Here is a 7720-nt window from a genome sequence, read left to right on the forward strand (position 1 = left end):
AAAGGCAGCACAGCAAATCTCTAATGGTCACATTGCTCCCAAAGGGGTAAAATCTCACTCATTTGGACTCACCGGAGAACCCTGCTGAAAATCACAGGGGCTGAATCCAGAGGGCCTGGTCTTGGAGTATTGGAACCATGGGGCTTGCCCTTGAAAAATTGGGGACCTAGGGCCTAGTACTTTAAGGGGCACTCCCAGAGAGTCAGTATAAAGTTTGGAGGCATGGCACACCCTGTAAAAACCACGCTAGTCCCCATTATCCCACATCCAATAGGACGGTGAAGTGAAAAATAGTGTTAAAATAACAAAGGGCTGAGAAGTCAGACTTTGAGCCATGCTTAGCACAGTTCAGTTACAGGATGGCACCAATGAACATGGGTTGCTACCTGCAGACATGTGGTTTAACAGAATGCTGACAAGTAGAACGCCTGCAACGACAGAATCTGCTGTCCCAGAAACTGGGGATTTGCAGAAGAATAAAGAGAGACAGAGACAACTAAAAAGAAGCCAGATGATTTGGGATCCCAGGAGCTTCCACCAAATTGTGGACATGATGCAGGACGCATCTGTAATAGAAATCAATGGCCACCAACAGCGGTGAGGTCACGTGAGGCTCCCTGAGGTTGTATGAGGCGGTCACCCAAGACGGACACATACTGAGGAGGAAGAGGTGACACCTTCTCCAACATCCAGAAGGGAGGGAGGAGGGACGCTGGGTTGGCCGCTTGGCCTGAGACAGTCTCAGTTAGGCAACAAATACAGCAGGTGGAGACAAGCAAGCCCCAGGACATACCACCATGGAGCAAATGGACTGACTGCCTCCTGACAGCAGTAGCACTGACACATCCAGGGAGATCGGCAGGTCCTAGCTAGAAAGAAGGGCACCTCGGAAATCAATTGAGCGTTACTAGTGGTTGGTTATAAGTATATGGAATGGAGAATTCTGTGAGTGCTGTTTAAGTGGTGTTGTGATTGAGTCCTGGCTGGGAAAGGAGGAGGTTAGCATCCCGGACAGGAAGTCAGAGTTCAGAGTAGCAGCCGTGTTAGTCTGTATCCGCAAAAAGAAAAGGAGGACTTGTGGCACCTTAGAGACTAACAAATTTATTTGAGCATGAGCATCCAATGAAGTGAGCTGTAGCTAACGAAAGCTTATGCTCAAAATAAATTTGTTAGTCTCTAAGGTGCCACAAGTCCTCCTTTTCTTTTGGTATCTCAATGTGTTTGATTCTAAGTAGCCTCAGTGAAGCATTTTGTCAGCTTCTTGACAAAGGACTATTCTCAGTAAGTGCCCAATGAAGAAACACTTAACTGACAATGGACTTTAGGAGATGCCAATCCACATCTGAGCTTTCCTGGGAATGTTCAAACTAACATGTAAACAATGGCGTCAGCCTGCAAAAAGCTGAATCATTCATAGACATGGGACTTGCCCAGATGGCTACAAACTCCATTTTGTTGCTGTGACTTTGCACAGAAGGACAAAGGGGTTTCCACTCACAAGAGACAGAGAATATAAAAGGCCCTGGAAGCCTCTCCATTTTCTCTTCAACTGGCTTAAGAGATGGCCTCTCCACCCCCAAGAGATGCCTGAAAGAAACTGGAAAAAAGGACAGTAACTACGGGGTGGGAGTGATTGCTAGACCCAGACTAGGAAGGAGTCCAGTCTGTGAAAGAAGCATATTGCATCTCTGAGAGTGAGATTTTATCTGTAATCAGGGGATGAAAGAACAAGATAAAGGATGAGAAGGACAATTTAAGAAAACAAGCACTGGTCAAACAATAATTGATTACAGCATGATGGTGCAAAACTCATTGGTCCCAATGAAGGAAAATCACTATATGAACAGGGTGCCTTCCCATGAAACTTTGGATTCGTCCTGCCAAGATTTCCCCAGATGCTTCGCCAGAGCATCGTGTCGTGACCGACAGAACCCGACTCCTCCCTACCTGTGATCAACCTAGCTGGCCTCTAGATTGATCTGGACTCTGGACTGGTAACTATAACATCGATTGGCAGGACAGTGTGTGTGTGGTGTGATGGAATGCATATGCTAATTATTATATTTCCAATAAATGCAGCATATTGCCTTTTCCACTGAAAAAGATCCCGTGTGCTTCTTATAAGCATAACACTTGGGACAATGTGACCTCTCCCTGAAGGGTCAGGAGTCATGTGGTCTGATGTTGTGCTCTACTCCTTTTGCACATCCCACGTCCCACTCATGAAGTGAGAACACCTTGGATCTTTCACAAAGCTTCTTCCTCAGGCGATCCTTCCACTCCTCAGACCATGGGGAATCTCCAGAGTCAAACTTTGCATCATCTATCACTGAAACTTCAGTTTCACACTGGGGTCTTACAATGGATTCAGGGTCAAAGAGATCTGCTATTTTCTGCCCTTGTGTCACAACAACATCATGACTTGTTTCATTAGCAATCAGCATAATCACCTTTTCCTGGGCTCTGGCAGGTAGGGTTATGACTCCACTAGGGACCAGCACTCCTTCCGGGAGCCGTCCCTCAGCCGGCTGCCCTACCATTGCCAATGCCCCTCTACTGCCTTTCAGCCCGGTTCTCATGACAAGCACTTCTCGCTCCGTCCTTGCAGGCACTACTAAGGGGGTCGTGCCCACGTACCTCACTCCCCCATTGGTAACTCAGACGTCTCCTTTTTAGTGCCCTAAATTTTTCTATAGGCTTCAGCACAAAGCGTCTGGATCATCAGAGTGTTTAGATATTGGTCCCTAGCCCATTGTCTGCAGTAATCCGCGAGTACCTTGAAGAGACTGGAGTTGGTCCCCGTAAGCACAGACACATCAGAGATTCCCTTAGGGTCAGGGCACATTAACGCAGTGGAGTCTACCTCTTGTCTTACCCCAGCAACCTCCTCTAGGAATTCCAGGTGCCCGATGATGTACCCTGGGCAGGGGTATTCATCCATGCTGAGGCCACACAGACAAAGTCCTGTCAGTGGCTGTATAGGCAGGTGCCTAAGCATCTGTTGGTAGAATGAGTGAAATATAATTGTCACTTGAGATCCAATGTGGAGCACTGCTTTACACTCCAACCCTTCAGTCCTCACCGTGAGCTCCGCTCGAGGCCCTGTCAGTCCTGCGGGGATTCCAGCTGGACAGTCTCTTCTAGGGGAGCCTTCAAGTCCTTTGGATCTGAGCGGCCCCCTTCCCCAGACTGTTCGGCAGTTCCTTGACCCCTCCCCACTGATCCTCAGTTTTCCATACACTAAGGAGGGATTTTCTTCATTACAGCACTTGGCAGCACTGTGCCCATCCTGACCACATCAGTAGCAGAAGAATTGTCCTTTCCCCCTTTGCCCAGGGGGGATGGTGGCTCTAAATGCTGACTTCTCCATCGCTACAGCCGGCGGCTCCTTATGCCTGGAAGTCTTAATTCGCTCAGTGGTGCTTTGCAGCTCAGCTGTCTGTTCTGTCAGGACCTGCATTTCTTGGGCAAGTTCCTCTCTGGTGCTCACCATCAGTAGAGTGGCTGTTCATAGGGGTGCTGTGCTGGCTGGCTCAGACAGTTGGGCTTCCCAAAACACACTGGCAGCCTGCCTTTCTTCCTCCTCTCTCACCTCTTTTATCAGCTGGGAGTAACTCGGGGGAGGTTCCTGCCCTTCTATTAGCCAGAGATGAAGTAGAATCGGGTGCTGACATTGAGATCCTCTTACACTTTGAGCCAGTCTGGTCTGATCCATCTGCTCAGCAGTTACTGCTCCCCTCTGGACAGCTCTCGGAAGCCGTCTCTCCAGCCTCTCTATATAGGCTGAAACCTTCTCGCCCCTTTGCTGTCGGGAATTAAGGAACTTCCAGTAACTGTCCTCAGAGCCCTCTATACTCCCAAAGGTGTGTGCGAGGGCCTCTAGGCCATTCCTCACACCGACCCCAGGGTCAATGAGCTTCAGGGTGCAAATCACGTCTAATGCTGGGCCCCTGAGGCTCTCTACTGGACCTCTTCGCTTTTCTGCATCTGGTACAGCCCACTCCTGCAGCATTTCAGTGGTATGTTCCAACCAGGGTTCAAACGCCTCTTCCCCAGGTATTGGGATGGGACCCCCAGCAAAAAACCTTAACTTACAATAGGAGCTTGCTGTAGCATGGGACAGCACACCCTTTTCCAGTGCTTTTGCCCCATCATCTGCAGAGGCTGCAGCCTGGCCACGCAGGGTAAAGCACAAAGCGTTTCCCTGATGAAGCAACAGTGACACTGGGTGGCCAGTCGGGGAAATGCGCCCATCATTTCCCCCACAGTGCAGCAGTGACACCCAGTGGACTAACCTATCTGTTAGTCTTTAAGGTGCCACCGGACTCCTTGTTGTTCCAGTGGAACGTCAGGGGAAAGCAAAAATCATTTCTCTCATGGAGCAATAGTGACACCATGTGGCCAGTCAGGGTAATGCACAGAGCACTTCTCCTATGGAGCAACAGTGACACCAGTTGGCCACTCAGGGTAAAACATACAGCATTTCCCTGATGGATCAACAGTGACACCAGGTGGCCAGTTGAGGTAAGTCACAAATCATTTCCCCCACAGTGCAGCAGTGACACCCAGTGGAACGTCAGGGGAATGCACAAAGCATTTCTCTCATGGAGCAATAGTGACACCATGTGGCCAGTCAGGGTAATGCACAGAGCACTTCTCCTGTGGAGCAACAATGACACCAGTTGGCCACTTGGGGTAATGCACAAAGCATTCCTCTCAAAGCGCAACAGTGACACCAGGAGGCCAGTTGGGGGAATGCACAGAGCTATTCCCCCATGGAGCAGCAGTGACACCCGGTGACCACTTGGGGTAATGCACAAACCATTTCCCTCATGAAGCAACAGTGACACCGGGTGGCCAGTCGGGCTAATGCACAAAACATTTCCCTGATGGAGCAACAATGACACCGGGTGGCCAGTCGGTGTAATGCACAGAGCATTTCCCTCATGGAACAACAGTGAAACTGGGTGGACACCCGGAGGAATGCGCCCCTTTTTCCTCTATCTTCCCTTGCTCCCCCCGGCTCAGGCCTTCTGCCCTGTGTGCCCATGCCCACTTCCTTGGCGCTTTTGCCCCTGCCCCCTTTTCTGTTGCCCCTGTTCACTGCACCCCTTCATGATACCATAGTCCTCCGCTTCCTAGTCCAGCCGGAGGAGCAGGTATCCCTGCCCTGCCTCAGTACTTGCGCACCCTCTTCCTTTCCTTGATCAGCTCCCCTGTGCTCCCATCCCATTGGCACCCTCCTCCCCTGCCTGCAGCCGAGCGCGGCGGAGTGATAGGCTTTTACCTTCTCTTTCCCTTCTTCTCCTTCCACCAGTGAAGACCCCTGCCCCTTACTATCATGGCGGGAAAAACTGTGTGTGGAGTCCCTCCCATTGACTCTGTGGTCCCCCTGCCACCTCCCCCGTGTCTCCCAGTGACTAATCTCTCAACCACCAGTCCAGGATCTGCCACTGGATGGCTACTCCCCCCACCATTTGAGGGGAGCCCCGTCGGCTGGTAAGAAGGGCCAGAGGAATAAAAAGGCACAGCCCCCTATGGTTGGGGATGCCCTCCCCAGATCCGACCGACGCCGATGCTTGCAGTATGTTCTGAAATGGACTCCTGACGGTCAGCATGGGTGACCGGGACTGGCTAGAGCTGCCTTTCACTCTGGCAGAGTTCTCGGAAGCCCTCCGTCTCATGCCCATCAATGGAGTTCTACCACTCCAATGACAGTGGAGTTCTACCATGTGTTCTGGCACGTCTTTGGCTCAGACCTTGTCACCCTCTGGGCTGAGTCCTTGGAGAGCAGAGTCCTCCCTCTGTTGTGCAGGTGAACCATGTTCACCTTGCTACCCAAGAAGGGGGACCTCTGTGACCGTTGGAGCCTTGCTCCTCAGCACAGACTACAAAGTCATAGTGAAGGCCATCTCGCTCCAGCTGGGGTCTGTGTTGGCGGACATGGTCCATCCCAACCAGACCATACCCTTTTTGATAATCTGTACTTGGTCTGGGACCTCTTGGAGCTGGGATGTAGGAATGTCATTCACCCTCCTGTCCCTGGACCAGGAGAAGGCGTTTGACAGAATGGACCACGGGTATCTGCTGGGCACTCTGTGGGCATTCGGCTTCAGGCCCCAGTTTGTGGGGTTTCTCCCAGTACTGTAGGCTGACTTGGAGTGTCTGGTCAGGCTCAACTAGACCCTGACCAAGCTGGTCAGCTTTGGGTGGGGGGTACATCAGAGATGCCCAAAGTCAGGCCAGCTGTACACTCTGGAGATCGAGCCCTTCCTCTGACTCCTCCACCAGAGGTTGACAGGGTTGGTGCTTCAGGAGACAGAGTTGCAGCTGGCCCTGTTGGCATATGCTGACGATGTGCTCCTCGTGGTCCAGATGTGACACTCTGTACCTCAGGGGGACACCCTCCACCCCATGCCCATCTTTATAAAATGTTTGTGTGGTATCCAATGCAAAGTTTGTCATGGTGGGTATCTTCAGAAGACTCATGATGCACTGAGCATGTTTGTTTGTTTATTCTACCTGAAGCAGTGTGTTTGGTTTGCAGTGTGTCAAAGGCTCCCCTTGGGATAACAAGCCTGATACATATCAATTTGTTTGTTAAATTGACAAACTTATATGAGCTTGCAGTGTGGAGCAGGTATAACTGGACACTGCAAGACAGAGGTTCCAAGGGTTGTGTCTGGGACTGGAGATATTGGCTAGTGTCATTCGCTTGCAAATAGCTGGGAGCAGCTGACATGCCAGAGGCTGTGCGTGAACAGCCCAGGAGTGGGGGTTCTCACAGCAGAGCTGGGTAAGGCTGGCTCCCAGAGTCAAGGATTGGAGTGGCCTAGAAGATCACTGGTCTGGATAACACCAGAGGGGAACATCTCAGTGGCGCAGCAAGCAAGGGTGTGTGTACGGCTTGTTACTCCAAGTGAAGTTCACACATTAAGCACTGATATTTGTGATTTTAAGTGAGTCTTAAGTGCAGTGGCTAAGAACAGCCAGGAGGAGATCACAGTTTTGTCATTTTCTGTTTGCTTATTTCAGGAAAGGGAAGTAGGAACAGAAAAGCAGGAAAATGAGTGAAAGCAGTGAAGCCATTGCAAGGTTGGAGCTTTTCAGGCTTTAGTCTGCAGAAAAGGAGAGAGAGCACCAGAGATGACTGCAACTGAAAGACCTGGAGATAAAAGAAAAAGAAAAAGAGGCAGCCAGAGAGGAGGCTGCTCACAGAAGGGCCGTGGAGGCAGAGGCAGCCAGGGAGGAGGCTGCGCACAGAAGGGCCGTGGAGGCAGAGGCAGCCAGGGAGGAGGCTGCACACAGAAGGGCCGTGGAGGCAGAGGCAGCCAAGGATGAGGCTGCGCACAGAAGGGCCGTGGAGGCAGAGGCAGCCTAGGGAGGAGGCTGCACACAGAAGGGCCATGGAGGCAGAGGCAGCCAGGGAGGAGGCTGTGCACAGAAGGGCTATGGAGGCAGAGGCAGCCATACGAACTATGGAAGTTGTATGGGACAAAACAACTTAAAACTGCCCCATATCACCCACAGGCCAATGGTTCAGTGGAAAGTTTCAGTGGGACTCTAAAATCCATGCTAGGGATGTACACTAAGAAGAGGGGCCAAAATTGGGATGGGTTATTACCATTTCTATTGCATGCATACAGGGAGGTACCCCAGGAATCCACAGGTTTTTCCCCATTTTATCTTCTGTATGGAAGAAAAATGAGGGGGCCCCTCG

This window comes from Chelonia mydas, chromosome 6 (genome assembly GCF_015237465.2).
Source record: "Chelonia mydas isolate rCheMyd1 chromosome 6, rCheMyd1.pri.v2, whole genome shotgun sequence".
NCBI lineage: Eukaryota > Metazoa > Chordata > Testudines > Cheloniidae > Chelonia > Chelonia mydas.